Source organism: Lissotriton helveticus, chromosome 9 (genome assembly GCF_964261635.1).
Source record: "Lissotriton helveticus chromosome 9, aLisHel1.1, whole genome shotgun sequence".
Lineage (NCBI taxonomy): Eukaryota > Metazoa > Chordata > Amphibia > Caudata > Salamandridae > Lissotriton > Lissotriton helveticus.
In genome coordinates, this window is record NC_136070.1 from 1,172,099,181 (window position 1) to 1,172,116,115 (window position 16,935).

The 16,935-nt window shown below is 43.9% G+C and overlaps 1 protein-coding gene across 5 annotated transcripts in view; it reads left to right on the top strand.

Moving 5' to 3' along the window:
- The window catches only part of LOC144782331 (inter-alpha-trypsin inhibitor heavy chain H4-like), a 473,908-nt gene that overhangs the window by 224,625 nt on the left and 232,348 nt on the right, over window positions 1-16,935 (top strand). The window lies entirely within an intron of this gene.

Here is a 16,935-nt window from a genome sequence, read left to right on the forward strand (position 1 = left end):
GTGACGCTGGAGGCTCACCATGTCCCCCTATAAACAGGGAACTATGGTGGGCCCAGCATCTATGGTTCTGTTAGGCAGAAAGTGTAGAAAGTGTCATCCAGGCTCTGCTGTGCATTGCCAACAATGATGGGCCTTTCTCCCAAGCTTCACAGCTACAAGTGACAAGCTCCCATGGATGCCAACATGGCTCAAGCACAGGTAGCTCAAGATTCCACCCCGGTGTGTCCCACTGCCTAGTCTGGGAATCTGACAAAGTTGGAAACAAAGAAGGGGGGGGGGCTTTCTGGCCACAGCTCTAAGCACTATTGAGAAAATGTCTTGCCATGGGTCTGGGTAAATCGAGGTTCTCTGTCTTTCAAAGCTGGCAAAATAAACTCAGCTTCTTATACTTCAGAAAAGTACAGTGAAGCCTCCATGCTGTGTTCTCGGTTTCTTAGCCTCACTCCACCCACTGGGTATCCAATGCATCTGAACGTATACCCAGACAGTCACTGTTTGGACCTGCTGCCAGTGTTCTTACAATGATGTAGATTTTGAGCCTTATGTATGATAGGTTCATACCCATTCTGTGCCTAAGGAAAAATATGTTGATACGTAAGATCTGTAAATAAACTCAAAATGGAGAACATTTTCGTTATTCCTGCTGTAAAATTATAGGTGCAGTGGCTTGTTTTGAAATGGCGATCTGAACCACACTGAATTTGACAACTTACACTATGCTAAATTGCAGATGTAAAATGATTAGCATTACACAGCAGCAGGACTCACCTAACTCACAGCATGCTTCATACAAAAGTGCACATTACAAATAGTGGAAAAAAGTGAAAACAGGGTTGGGGTGGTGAACAAAGGACGATCGGAAATTAAGATCCGTATAAGGGAATATTATACTCCTCTCTACTACACAACACATGCCTACATTCTGATAAAAGAAGCGAGAAAGAGTTCACAATCCGCAAATGCAGATCTTTTCTACCACCTCCTGCTCGATAACAGAATCAATCCAAAACACAAAAAAGATTAAATTAGAAACAAACCATGCCAAATTCAATAGATCTTCCCTTTATTCTTTGTTTGAAGAGTGTGTATGTGTGCAAATTGTTTATTGTGTGTGACTAGCTGGAGTGGATGATTAAATGAATGAGTAAATTGGTATATGAGTACATGGATGATGAACGGGTGACTGACAGTATAGCATGATGCACACTCATCCATATTTCCATCCATCCATTAATCCATCCTCTCAGCCACACACTCTTAAATACAACTGTGATTGAATGTAAGAGTTTATTGGCTCGCCCCCATTTGGTCTAATACTCACTCGTTCAATCATCTCTGTGCTCTTATCCATTTACCTTTCTTTGTGTTTTCTCGCACCTTCTTCTGGCTATGCCTTGCAGAATTCGGGAACTTTGCGTTCTGCATGGAAAACAGAGTTCCCGATAGCGGAACGCAGAGATCCCGATAACTTCCACCGGGAACAAAAGTTTTTTCTATTGGAGCGTGCAAGACTTGTTTTAATGCATGCTGGCTAGCGTGACAAGACTTGTGGACCGAGAGCGAGCGTGCACAAGACTTGTCGGTTGCTAGCGTGCCTCCAGCACTTTTTCATGATGTTGGCTAGTGCAAGCGACCTCAGCTGCACCTCAAGCAGATTCTCTACTCGAGAAGCAGCTAAATCTACTAGAAATGGCGGTTTGTAGTTACTATTGTCCTCCAGCAGACCATTCCGATTGTTTTTTAATGCCAAAAGCCTTTTTTTTAATTTTACTTTTTTTCCCAACAAGAAGGAAGTGCACCAGAAACTCCATCTTCCCGTTCCTGTCCAGAACGAAGCTCCTAGTGGTTTGCCCATCTCCTGGTCACTTTTCATTTGGATTTGGAGCTGAAAGGATCGCTCTCTTTGCCTGGTGCATATATACCATTGGATTTAAGGACTTTATTTTGGAGATTTCACAAGTGAGTGCAAAAACTCATGCACCAGTATTTATTTTTGCTTTTATTTTATTTTTAAAATGTAACGTGGTTGGGCTTCAGTTTCAGTAGGGGCCTAGTCATATGTTTTGATTTTTTCTTCTTTTGTAAAGGAACAATGTTACACAGTTAAGTACATTTTCTCCATGTTTGTTAAATTTGCAATATTTATTCATTTTACAATGTGGCCTAGTCTGCCAATAGGCCATCCAGTCAGTAGGCCCAGGCCAGTCCTAGTCATGGGTGTATGGAGCAACTCTTTCTGTGGTATTTGTTTTTTTAAAATATCATTTAGGGCTGGGATGGCATTGGATTAAATAAAAAATGTGTTTTGTTTTTTATTTCACGTTTTTTTGGTGTACAAAAAGTGTATATGTGGGGTAATATTTGATGTCTTGGGAGGGTGCGTGGTGCATTGTTGTACATTTGTATAGCTCAGTTAATTTTCAGCTTTGCTGAATTAATGCAATGTTTTTTTTCAGTGATACCAATGTCTCCTTTGTCTGGCCAGTTTGTGTGTGTTTCCCATAGGCCACCATTTGTCTTTGTTCTCCATGCCTTGTGGCCAAGAGCCATGTTGAGTAGTCAGTGTTCATAGGCCTGCATGTGTGTTTTGTTTTCCATTGCTCCTTGCTTGTTGTTGTTGGACCATATGCCCAGCGACCATTTTGTGTAGCCATCCAGTGTGCTTTTGACATAGGCCTGTATGTGTTGTTTGTTGAGGCCATGACACTTTGCTTGCTGTTTGACTATGTAGTTAGTGGCCATTTTATATAGCCAGCCAGTGTGCTTTTGCCATAGACCTGCATGTGTTCTTTGTTGTGGCTATGCCTCCTCACTTGCTCCTTGACCATGTGGTTGGTGGCCATTTTGTGTAGCTAGCCAGTGTGCTTTTGCCATAAGCCTGCATGTGTTCTTTGTTGTGGCCATGCCTCCTTGATTGCTGTTCTTGTTTGACCATGTGGTCGGTGGCTATTCTGTGTAGCTAGCCAGTGTGCTTTTTTCATAGGCCTGTATGTGTTCTTTGTTGTGGCTTTGCCTCCTTTCTTGTTTATTTTATATTTTATTTACATTTTTTTCTATTTTTTATTTGATTTAAAAAATGTATTTTTTACATTTTCCCACTATCCTGCCATAGGAACACACAGTGCTAATTTTATTAATATTATTATTCAGTTTACCCCTGGGCTCCCTTCCTGTCATAGGTGAAGAACACACACCAGTATTCGTTTTTAAGGATTCTTCAATTTCCCCTTAGACCCCCTACCTGCAACAGGTGCACAACATACATCAGCATTGATTTGTTAAGGATTATTCCATTTAACCCTGGACCCCCTGCCTGCCATAGGTGCACAACACACATCAGCATTCATTTTTTAAGGATTATTCCTTTTCTCCTGGACCCCCTTGCCTGTCATATATGCACACCAGCATTCATTTTTTAAACATACAATTTCCCCACACCTCCCTGACTGTCACAGGTGCCTCCCTTAGATGCACACAAAGCAAACAGTTACATCAGTATGTTGTTATCCTGATTGGAAATTAAATATCATGTTCTGGTGGTGTGGTTTGACTTTGAAATGCACTGTTGGTGTTAATTATGTAGGATAATAATGATAACTTAAGTAGCCACCCTAAAATATCTTGTCAGTACTAATTCAAACTGCAACAATGCCATGTTTCAGTAAATCTTTTTCTTGCTTGTTTGCTTTTAGGTGCACAAGAGACATCACCTACAGTAATGCCAGACCGTCATTTGAGTCATCCAATCTCTTCTGCTTGTACCACTGCCAACTGATAGCTTCCAGAGGCCACAAAAAAAAGTGCTGCCAAGAAAGTGGCCAGTGTGGAGAAGAAGCAGATTTCCACCACTGGTGTGCCCACCAGAACCTTTTTTGGCAAACTTTGACCTGCTGCACCGGCTTCCGTGGAGCAAGCTGGGAGCAGCACTCCAGCATCAATGGCAACACCCCAACCTAAGCCCAAGTCCATGTCTCTCAGCAAGGCAGCCACTGCAATCATGTCTATACTGACGAGCAGTGTCTTCAAATTGGATTTGTCTCTTTCTCAAAGTAGCATCCAATCATTGCAGAAATGTGGACAACAGCCACAGCCAACAATGGATCTTACTGAAATAGGAACAGAACAGGAGGTTGAGCTTCCTGCTGAGCAAGAACCTCCTCTTTTACAACCATTGGCTTCCAGATATCCAGAAAGAAAAAAGAAGGGTACACCATCATGCAAGAAGCGGCTCAGGAGAGGAAAGTTCCTGAAAGCCTTACAAATATGGGAGGGGATGAGGATGATAAGCCAGTTATTATGGAAACTGTCCCAGAGGAGACTGACATTATCCCTCCTAGTATTTATACTGCTCTGAGGGATGTGGCACTGCCACCACTGCTAGCACCAGTTTCCATATTTATAATTCCAAGAGACCTGCATCCATTACAAGCTCAGTAGAAGTACGCACTTCAGAGAGCCCACCTCCAGTTCTTCAGGCATTGACATTGCCACCAGTGATCCACTGAAAAGGTCCACCTCCCCAGTTTGAGACTTCTTTACAGTTAGCAAGCAGGACAAAATTGCAATATGCTCCATTTCCTTTCCTAGTGTTTGTTGAGGCAAGCTTGGTACACACTATGGTACTGGAAGCCAAGCAACCTATTTGAAAAAACATCACATACTCTGCTGGGAGCCGCACCTCAATTAACGTTCTGCACATGGTGGTGGTCAAGGTGCTGTGAGAGGGGAATCAGCTCCAGAGCCTCCAATCAGAATGAGAGGTGTAGATGATGAGGAAGAACAGGGTGACCTCTTTCTGCAAAGCAGGCCAGTCCCAAGGAGTGCACCAGTATCACCTGCCTCGGAAACTTCGCATTGGTCCAAAAGTCAGATGGAGACACCACAGCAACAGCACACAGTGATTGCCCCAAAATGCACATTAAGTCTACCACTTCCAGGTCCTCTCCAGAAATCACCTGCGTCAGTAGCACCACAAATGAAAAACCCAGGTTGTTATTACAAGCATGTTTAGGCAGGGGAAGTCCTATGAATGCAACCATCCATACTGATCAATGAGTATGTAGTTCAAAGACCAGCAAATGCATTGGAATGGACAAATGGAAAATAGCCAAATGCCTGAAAGCGAGGCTATTTCCTTTTGAGTTTTTCACACGGGAGGTCAGCAAGGAGGACATTACTATGGACCACATTTTCCTGCTGTTGTATCTGTCAAACAACCAGTTAAAAACATGTCTAACAGTTTCTGAGCTGTGGGTGATGAAAAAGAAGATGTGTATAGATTGGCTCAGAATTTATCCTTCACTTGGCTAAGAATGCAAGGCTGCAAATGGACATTGTGTCATTCAAACAGAACCTCTTTGCCACAATACTGGCTCCACATCACACCAAAAATACAGGCCACTGTCATTCCTTTTTCAGAAGAGGGTATTTCAGAATACAAGATGTGGATTGTTGAGTGAGTCAGAGTCCTGGAAAAAGAATGACTAGGACATAGAGTCCCTTTCACGGAAAAAAGTTCTGGGGTGCCATCTTCAACTTCCGGAGAGGGCAGTCCTGTTGTCTCACAACAGCCAACATAGGCAACAAGAACATCGCCAGCAACAACATCATTCATCAACATCATCATTCAGGCCTTGTGTTGTGCTACGTAAACACATAACTTTGTCCACTCCGGACTCTGACTCCACTCTTCTTGACTCATAGATTTAATAAGTTTAGTTTTAAATACAGGCTCCCGATTGCTCTGAGGAAGTTACTAATGCTAGTTTCTGTTATCATACCAGGTCGTCATTGCCGTGTCATGGTGTTAATCTGATCTCAGTCTTTCTAAAGTAACAATATAAATAATATAAATATAACCCACTAACTCTGTGTTTTCTTTATATTAGTTGCCTGTGATGGATAATACTTTGATTAATCCTACAGTTGGACTTCACCTATGTGGGAGTGGGACCTCACTTGTGATTCCTTCCCTGTTAGTGCACTAGGCTGCTACTAGAACCACCACCACGGCACCTTGGGAAACCCTGTAGAAAGAAGACTGAGAGAAGTAGCAGCCCTCGCTTCATCTATTCAGGTATGATAATTATGGATATTTATTCTAGGCAATATAGGTAATGGAAATCACCCCTAGTGGTCAATATAGTAACAGGGGGTAGCAGGACAAGGCTACCATATAATTAACTGGTTTACACCTTTTTAATCAGATTTAAAAAACAGGGACTGCTAAAAGGCAGCAGTGCAAAGTAAAATACCCCCAAAATGGTTTGAGGGATAAATAAAGTAAAATAATTATTTAGTACCCTTTTTGAACAATAAAACCCACCCCTTCTACCCACAACAGACCCATTCCTCTCCCTAAACAAATCTCCCCATCCCCAACCAATGTCCAAATGTCCCTCAAAAAGTCAACAGTCATGGTCCCAACTCCCATCCCAATTTCCACCCACAACAAGTCCCTCCCACTAAAACAAACATTTAAAAAGGGGCTAAAGAAAAGGACACTACACACAGATCAGACGCAGTGCCAACACCAACGACATCCCACCATCACAAGACCTGTGCGACTCCCTGGCCACCTTCTTTCACCGCAAGATCACCGACATCCACGACAGCTTCAACTCCGACACCCCCGCACCCACCACCGAGACCACCACCCCTGCGACCTCCACCCGCACCAGCCGCCTGACCACCTGGTCCTACGTCAGCGACGAAGACATCATCAAAACCATGAACTCCATCCACTCCGGATCCCCATCCGACCCCTGCCCTCACCACATCTTCAACAAAGCCAGCACAACCATCGTGCCCCACTTCCGGAAAACAATCAACAGCTCCTTCGAGACAGCGACCTTCCCGGAAAGCTGGAAGCACGCCGAGATCAACGCCCTTCTAAAGAAGCCCAAGGCGGACCCCAAAGACCTCAAGAACTTCCGGCCCATCTCCCTGCTCCTGTTTCTGGCAAAAGTGACAGAGAAGATGGTCAACAAACAGCTAACCCGCTACCTCGAAGATAACGACATCCTGGACCCTTCCCAATCCGGTTTTCGCAGCAACCACAGCACCGAGACCGCCCTCATCGCCGCCACCGACGACATCAGGATCCTGTTGGACAAAGGAGAGACAGCCGCCCTCATCCTCCTGGACCTATCAGCAGCCTTTGACACAGTCTGCCTCCGCACCCTGTCAGCACTCCTCCATGACGTCGGAATCCAAGAGAAGGTACTGGCCTGGACCACATCCTTCCTCTCCGGCCAAACCCAGAGCATCCGCCTCCCACCCTTCCGCTCAAGAACCACCGAGATCATCTGCGGCGTCCCACATGGATCCTCCCTCAGCCCGACGCTATTCAACATCTACATGGCACCGCTCGCCCACGTCGGATGACAACATAACCTCAACATCATTTCCTACGCCGACAACACCCAGCTGATCATATCCCTAACCGAAGACCCCCACACCGCCAAAGCCAACCTCCACAGAGGAATGAAGGCCGTAGCCGACTGGATGAAGGACAGCAGACTGAAGCTGAATTCAGACAAGATGGAGGTCCTCATTCTCGGACCCACCCCATCAGCCTGGGACGACTCTTGATGGCCCACATCGCTAGGCACAGCCCCGGAACCCACAGACAATGCACGCAACCTGGGGGTCATCCTCGACTCCACCCTCTTCATGACCAGGCAAGTCAACGCCATCTCCGCATTCTGCTTCAACACCCTCAGAATGTTCCGCAGGATTTTCAAATGGATCCCCTCCGACACGAGAAAAACCATCACCCAGGCCCTCATCACCAGCAGACTCGACTACGGGAACGCCCTCTACTCAGGAACAACAACCAAGCTCCTTAGACAACTGCACCGAATCCAGAACGCCTCGGCATGACTCATTCTCGACGTCCCCCGACGCAGCCACATCACACCCCACCTGAGAGGCCTGCACTGGCTCCCCGTCAACAAGAGGATCACCTTTAAACTCCTCATCCACACACACAAAGCACTACACAACACCGGACCTACACACCTCAACAACTGACTCAGCTTCCACACTCCCACCTGAAGCCTCCGCTCAGCAAACCTCGCCCTCGCCACAGTCCCTCGCATCCGGAAAGCCACCACCGGCGGCAGATCTTTCTCCTACCTCGCCGCCAAGACCTGGAACACCCTCCCTACCAGCCTACGACAGACAAAGGACCTGCTGGCCTTCAGAAGACTTCTCAAGACCTGTGTCTTCGATCAGTAGCCCCCCCCCAGCGCCTTGAGACCCTCACGGGTATGTAGCGCGCTTTAGAAATACAGTGATTGATTGATCAGAAACTTCTTATGCTGCCCTCAATGCGTGCTGTTCTACTTTCAATACAGGCCAGCCTCAGCAGGACATGGTGCTGGAAACAGTGGACTCAGTGTGAGGGGGAGCAGCAGCTGCCTCCTCATCCTCGACCACCAGCTGTTGAAATTTGGCCCGTATAGCCTACAGCCTCTCCCCTCAAAGTCGGGCTGCTATCCCCTGCCTAGTAGGTGGTCAACCAGCAGGAGTAGTTATGCCCAGCAAGAAAAAAGACAAATTATAAACAATGCTCTGGGCAAAGCACTTGTTGAAAATTATATAGTGGCACAGTAGCAGTACAATGCTGGTCCTCTAGAGCCATTCAAAATTGATGTGATTAAAGTCACAGCCATTGTATACCATGCTAACCACTGCTAAACTGCAAGTTCTCCCTGTGTAAATTGTGATTATGGTTGGTTATCCATGATTGGCATATAAATGGTTTACTGGTAAGTCCCTAGTAAAGTGCACTGTGTGTGCCTGGGGTCTGTAAATCAAATGCTACTAGTAGGCCTGCAGCACTGGTTGTGCCACCCACATGAGTAGCCCGGCAAACCTGTCTCAAGCCTGCCATTGTTGTATCTGCAAGGACAGTTGTAAACTGCCATGTCAGCCTGGCAAATGCACCCACTTGCTAGGCCAAAACATTCTCTTTTTTCAGCACTTAGGGCACCCTTAAGGTAGGACCAAGGTAGACCCATGAGCAGGATGCAGCGTATGTGAAAGGTAGGACATGTACTGGTGTGTTTTACATGTCCTGATGGTGAAATACTGCCAATTTCGTTTTTCACTATTGCAACGCCTATCTTTCCTATAGGTTATCATTGGAGCCGCCTTGTAACATCTTACAAGTGTGACTCTCAATTGGGAAGAGAAAGAGATTTGGAGTTTGGGCGACCTGAACTCAGAACTTAAGAATACATCTTTTAATGCAGTTGGTTTTTTGAATTGTGTGTTTGAAAATGTCTCTTTTAGAAATTGGGCATTTTCTTGCTTTACCATTCTGTGTCTCTGCCTGACTGTGGAATCAACATCTGGATTAGGCTGACTGACAGACACTGTTTGTGCATTCACTCTAGACAGTCATACAAAGGGAGTTGAGGTGTGATGTGCATATCCTGATTGGCCATCACCAGGCTGATGTTTCTTCCTGAGCTAGCGTGGTGGAAGGAGTTGTCAGTGACACCTCACAATGCTGTCTTCACTCCCCCTTGTATTGTGTCTAGAGGCAAGGCAGGGACAAGCAGGACAATAAAGAAGTTTCTATGAAGTATGCCTACATTAAAGGGCAAAATTGGTATAAGTATTGGACCTATAAACCGACATTTTTAGAACACCTCTGGATCAAGAGGAGACTCAGCCAAGAGGAAGAGATGGAGAGCTGTCAGGATAAGTACTGTCCCTTTGCTGGGTTGGGCTGCAGTTGCTGCTTCTATCTTGTAGAGTACAAGGACTGGACTTACCTTTTGTATCCTGTTCGAGAATATTCTCCAAGGGCTTGGGTGCGCTTGCCTCCAGTTAAGAAGTCTTAGGGCCATCAAATACTTAATCTGCAACTCCCCTGAACTTCAATGCTGAGAGCCAATTCCAGTTCTGGTCCCTTACAGGTGGTTTGGCTGCTTCAAAGTCTCAAAATACATGCTTCACCCTTCCAGTTAAATTTTTTCCCTACTGCAAGGCTGCTGTGCGGTTGATAAACCAATGCATCACCGTGGTGTGGCTGGAAAATCAACACTATGCCTGTTTGTGGCCAGGATAATCACCACAGCCCAAGTCAAGAGCACCGTCAATAAATGAGACCCCCACACAGAATCTGACACAGGCCCTGCTGTGCGGCTGAAGGAATCAATACATCACCGGTCTGCGGCTGGAAAAATCGATGCAGCACCTGCTTCACCGCCACCACATCATACCCATCGCATCCAGATTTCCAGACATCGCACCTGTGTGGGAACTTTCCAGTGCATTGACCCGCAGAAAGGAACTGTCTTTGGATTTCGACGCATCGGTCCTCCTCACAGTAAGGAATGGATGCAACTTTTCTCCTACATGCAGCAGAAGTGAAGCTTCCATTCGCCTCGGACTCAAAAATCTACGCATTTCTGTATTTTCTGATGATTCCCTCCTCTGCAGCTGTTTTTCATCCTGGTACTTTGTTCTAAAATCACCGCATCTATAGAGTTCTACAGACTTATTTGCTTAAATCTTTTAAAGTGATATATTGAGTTCTGTATGGTGGATTTCTGTCATTTTAGTTTTGTTTGGTTTAGATTATTTTTCTGAACTAGTGCGGTGTCCATTTATAGTGTTTTCACTGTGTTACTGTGTGTGCTAGGTACAAATGCTTTATACATTGCCCCTGAGATAGGCCTACCTATCCATCCTTTCGCCCACCCATGCATCCTTTCACTCACCCACACATCATTTCACTCATATAACATTTCACCCATCCTTTCTCCTTCCATTTCCTTCCATCCTTTTTTACCTTTTCCATCAACACCATCATTTTAAGCATTCATTATGAGCTTTTGTCTGATGAGTTGCAGATTAAAGAGGCCATTAACTCAACCCCGGCAGTTGCTGCTAAAGGGGGGATACACAATGCCCTTACAGTGAGTATACGGGTAATTTTAAATAAGCAAGCAATGTGACTTACCACTGCACGTCTCTGCTGCTGCTGGGGCATCCCCTTTGACTGCCACTGCGTCTGCTCCACTGGCACTGTCGGATGGCCCCAGCAATGATGTTCTGTGCGACTAGAAAAAGCATTACACATTTTAGATGGCAAATATGCCTCCCTGTATTAAAAATTTCTGACAAAATACAACCAATATACATCACTATAGTTTGGTTGCAGTATCTTCTATCAAAAATATCACATTGGGCATTTTGTTGATTGGCAATGTTTGAAAAGCTAGGTAGTCAAGCCAAGCAAAAACATTTCATAATGAAGGGGCAGAGTTGTGATGACTCTGAGTCATTGAAGTGCAATGCGGGACTTGAATGATTGGTCAATGAAGGACATATGGTTGTGGTTGGTAAATGCAATGGGACCATACTCACAAATGTTTCCAACTATGCTGCACTGTCATCGAAACTGCTGGTATATCTACTACTGTAAATTAATGATATTACATGCATAACATGTGGGGGGGGGTTCTACCCATGATCATGCCCACTATCTAGTTTTACTTTTTGGAGCATCATCAAGAAAAAGAATGCCTTCTCAACAAACATGCACAGAATAAGAATAGCTTACTTGAGCATGCAATCTTCACAGTAGAGTACATATCCTAAAATTGATTCTCCTAGTCTTACAGTACCAATCTATAAGATATATAAGCAGAGAGAGGGAGCTTACTCACAAAGCAGATAAAAGGAAGCAACAGACAGACTAGTACAGACAGAAGAAAGTCAACTACTGAAACTAGAAATATAGAAAATAACTAGGATAATGCAAGGATTACAAGAATTTAGCAAACATTAGATATAATGAAGAGGAGTTGGCAAAAACTAGGAGACATGCACAATAAAAAAATAAAAAGGAAAAATTATTTTAAACGTGGAATAGTAAATGTTAGGGAATTAATAATAATATTAACAGGAGGACTTACTGGAGCCAGCAGATCCATCTGCGTCAGCTTCGGTCGTGGCGCTGGTGGTAGTGGTGGTGGAAGTTCCACCCGCCGCAGCACTGGTAGTTGCTCGGACTGTACAAGATACATAAAGAAGGGCACAGATAATGCTAACTCATTGATTTATTTCTACTACTGCTACTACCTTGGTTACAGGTCAGAGGAGTCTGCAAGACTTTTTAAATAATTAGCCCAATCAAGCACCAACAAATACAATTAGGTAGCGTCGAGCACCTGGCCAGATCACATTATATTTGTGTTGTAAACTTAACTTATGTCTGAGTGTGAGCAGCATACTATTTGGAAAAGAAATATTAGCATAGAAAGAATACAAGAAATAAATAATTACTCACTTAGCCCCGCAGGTCAAGCAGGTCCTGCTCCCTGTCCAGGATATAAACCCAGAGGTGCATCAACTGCTGTTGGTTGCCCTGGACCCCAGAGCTATGTCACTCACACCAGCACACCCTCCCCCACAGCAGCTGATGCTCCTGCAGGCCGCACCCGCTGCCAGCCCTGCTGCCTACTGCCAGTACGGAGATGAGGTGGTGCCACATGTATAAAACAAGTGCAGCCACCTCCACCTTCGAGAAAATGGCACTGGCCTTCACCCCCTTGGAGTCACCGATGACCACAAGGTGTGAAGTTAGCAGCCGCACTGACGCTGCCATGCTCTCTTTTGCCCTGCTCTACCATGGTGCTGGGTGGTAAAACAAAAAGAAGAAATAGAATGAAAAAAGGAAAAACTAAGACTTGAAGGCAAAACCAAAAAAGGTACGAAAAGGCACAAAAAACTACAAAAAACAAACAAAAATTTTAAATACACAAACAAAAAAAACACGCACTGATACAATAAAGAAAAACGAAGGGTGGATGAGACAGATAGGAAAAGATTGAAAAGCTTAAGAGTGGATTAAAAAACAGGCCCCAGCACAGAACAGAAAACAAAAAGGCCACACCAATGTGAACCATGTAGTGCCCTTTGCATGCAGTTCCCAGCGTGAGAACGTGCTGTGCACAGGCAGAATATCGAGTAATAAATGTCAACATACACAAATATCGAGTTTGAAATATTGTGACGCAGAAATTGCGACAGTAAGGATATTGTGGTCAAGAGTATCGACTTGGAGGTGAGAAATATCGTTTTTGAAAATATTGAAGTCATTAATATTGTTTGCAAAAATATAGTTGCTTAAAATATCGATGTTTTAATTAGTGTTATGTATTTTAAAAGTATGTGATCTATTTTTTTGTGTAAGTATTGCTTTTGTTTTTACATTTTTAGTAGTTTTAAGTTTATTTTAATTACATTTTGCATTTTGTAGTTCTGTAATGGGTTGTGGGTTTATAGAGGAATAGGGTGGGAAGAAATTTAATTATAGTAAATTAATTAATATGTTTTTACTTATTAGTATTTATTTAATTTAGATTTTACAGTGTTAATTGTGGGAATTAATTTGTTATGAATTAATTATTAATTGGTTGTTAATTATTATTAATTATTTAATTGGGAAATATGTTAATTGTATCATTTTTTAGGAACGAGTTGTGGGTTTAGGGGAAGAGGGTGGGAAGTAATTTAATTGTAATACATTTATTAATATTTTGTATTTATTAATATTGATTTAATTTACATTGTATAGTGTGGGAATTAATTTAATATTAATTATTTATTAATTGGTTGTTAATTAATTCATTGGTAATTATGTTAATTGTTTCATTTTTTTAGGAATTGTTTGTGGGTTTTTAGGGGAAAAGGGTGGGATGTAATGTAATTATAAATAAATCTATTATTTTGTTTATTTATTAATATTTATTTAATTTATATTTTATAGTGTTACTTGTGGGAATTCATTTATTATGATTTGCTTGGTAATTTTTAAATAATTAGTTATTGGTAATTTATTGTGTTATTTTTTTTTAGGAGCGGGTGGTAGGGTTTATAGTGGAATAGGATGGGAACAGTAGCGGTCGGCAGTAGGAGTTTTGGAAGGGCGATGACGTGGGCAGGGGGAGGGGCAGGGTGGGGGATAGTAATGTATGGATTACGGAGTTTTATAGGTAAGTAAACATTTAAATAAATAAAACAAATTTTGTTGCGCGCACTGCATCACCAAATGTGATGCAATGCGTGCAACGAATTCCGTTTTATTTATTTAAATGTTTACTTACCTGTAAAACTTCGTAATCCATACATTACTACCCACCACCCTGCCCCTCCCCCTGCCCACGTCACCGCCCTGCCGAAACTCCTACTGCCGACCGCTACTGGGTGGGAAGTAATTTATTTGTAAATAATTAATAATTATTTTTTAATTCATGCTAATTAATTAATAACAATTTAAATGTGGCAATTTTGTAATTAATTTTAGATGTGAGTTGTGGGGTTTATAGTCGTAAAGGATGGGAAGTAAAATCTTTTAAATTAGTTAATAGGTTGTTAACTGATATTCATTTATCAATGTGAAATTAGTTATGGAAATTGTGTCATGATTTTTAGGTGTGGGTTGTGGTGTTTATTGGGTTAGAGGGTGGAGAGTAATTTATTTTTAATTAATTCGTAATTAGTTCATCATTAATATTAATGCCTCCATTCATAAATATTCATGGTAATTGTTTATTTTTTATTTCTTGTGTGGGTTTTGGTTTTATAGGGGTAACGTTTGGAGAGCAAATTAATTCGTATCTGTTTTACTTTGTTTTTTAATTATTTGTATTTCTTTAATTGATAACTAATTCTGTTAATTATTGAGGTACATTTTTAAATTTTGACATCGATATTTATGACTCGATATTTGTGTATGGGGATATTTTGGGTATCGATATTCTAGCAGTGAACTGAGAACGAGCGTCATGCTACTGAATATCAAAACCAGCACAAACTGGTGTGTCAAGCAAGTCCACCCATCTGCAGAATTCCGCAGAATCTCACTGAGTTTTTGGAGCGCTCTGCATAATTCCACATAGCAGTGCTCAGCGAGCTCCGCCCAGGCCTACTTCTGTCTATGCCTTTGAAAATCCATCCATTTGAAAAATCTTGCTTGGGTTCATACTTCTGATGTTAATTTACCCTTCATGGATAGGTCCACAAATCAACACAGTTGACGCATCAAATGATGCATCCAGTGACTCATTCTCCCATTTACCTACTCCTCAACCACAGACAAACACCTACACATGCACCCAGAGACACAAAAACACAATGACACACACACAATTGTCACTCACTGAAGAAGAATTGTCAATTATTTAAAAAGTTTGCACATAGACAGTTGAACACAGGCTCAACAAGCAGTCCCAACTTGGGGGCCTATTAGGATGGCGGACAGACCTGCGTCCGTCCGCCACCCCGAGGTGGAGGGAACGTCCGCAGGGGCTGCGGCGTCCCCTCCAGTGCAATTAGGATGTGACCGCCACCCTGGCGGTCACATCCTCTATATTTAACATTGCAAATGTTAAATATGCATGCTTTGCATTTGCATGCACAAAGCGTCAGGCACCGCGCGGTGCCTGCCGCTTTGTGCATGCAAATGCAGGGGTGTACCATAGGTACCCCCCCATGTGCACCCCCCACCCCCCTTCACCCTGGGGGCCCGCAACGGACTCCCAGAGAAAAGACAGTATGCCTTTCCACGGCGGAAGAGCCGCCACGGAAAGGCATGTGTTCTGCCCCATCCTAATGTGGCTGGCGGTGTCTGATAGACACTGCCACCATATTATAGCTTTTCCGCCGTGGTCGGAAGGCGACCGCGGCGGAAAAGCGGCGGACGGTCTTGCCGTCTGCCGATGACCCCCCAGCCATCCTAATCTGGCGGGGGATCTTTGGAGGCACCGCAGCAGTGAATCCGCATCCTCCGGGCCGCCGGTGGCTTCCGCCGGCCCAGAGGATGCGGATTCACCGCGATCCTAATCGGCCCCTTTGTCTACAGTGGCATTTATGAACAGGCCCCGCAGCTAACCCATGCAATCCCCTGTGTCCCACAATTTGAGAAATATCCAGGTGTGCCAGAGTTCCTGGCTGCTAGCCTGACCTAAGGTGCAAATACGCTAGCTGTTCATTATGGAAATTAATAGAAAATTGAGGTGCAATCACATATTCCTGCCAGAATGTATCAAAAGTATCAAAAATATGTGTAAATAGCCTTTCCTTTAATTTTGCATCAGGAGAGGGTCTGTGGTTGCAGTATTTGGCCCACGTTTAGACAGTACTTAAAAAACCTAATCAACTACAAGCATTATTGAAAATTAGAGACCCAGAATAATGTTGGTGTGTCTTGTATGGATCTCAGTCTTTTTTTCAACTCAGAATGCTCGTAAACTTCAAAACAATATGTCAATTAAGTCTCTTCACTTAGGAGCTGATTATGACGGCGGTGAAACCGCCACCGTCAGCCTGCCGGTGGCAGTTTCACCGCCATCGTAAAGCACTTCTCCGCCCGTCAAATTACAATGGTGGGCAGTGTGCTGGTGGGCGCAATTCTGTCTGCCAGGGGTCCGCCACTGGTCGACCCACCCTGCATCAACTATACGGTGGCAAAGCCTAGCAGGCACCCTCCGCCATATTACAATGCTGCCTCCCCACCAGTCGGTGTATGACGGTGAAACCTCCATTCACAGGCTGGCGGTATTGCATTTGGGGGCCCATAGCTGGCCCCCCTTGTGTTGTGGGAGGTAGGTATGCACTGGGGAGTAGGTACCTCCCTACATTTCCCTGCACCAGGTGGCAGGCACCACGTAGTGCCTGTCAGGTAGTACAGGGAAATGCAAAGAAAGTATTTCTGACATTGTAGCGGGTGATGCAGCCAGCGGCACCCGCCGCAATGTCAGAGATACACGATGCGAGTAACACAATGACGGTTGCATCGTAATCTTGTCTGAAGAACATCCGCCATCATAATGACCCCCTTAGTCTCCACTGGTAAAAATCTGCAATATTCAGGTCCACAGTCAGATGGTACCAACTTGTTTCACTTTT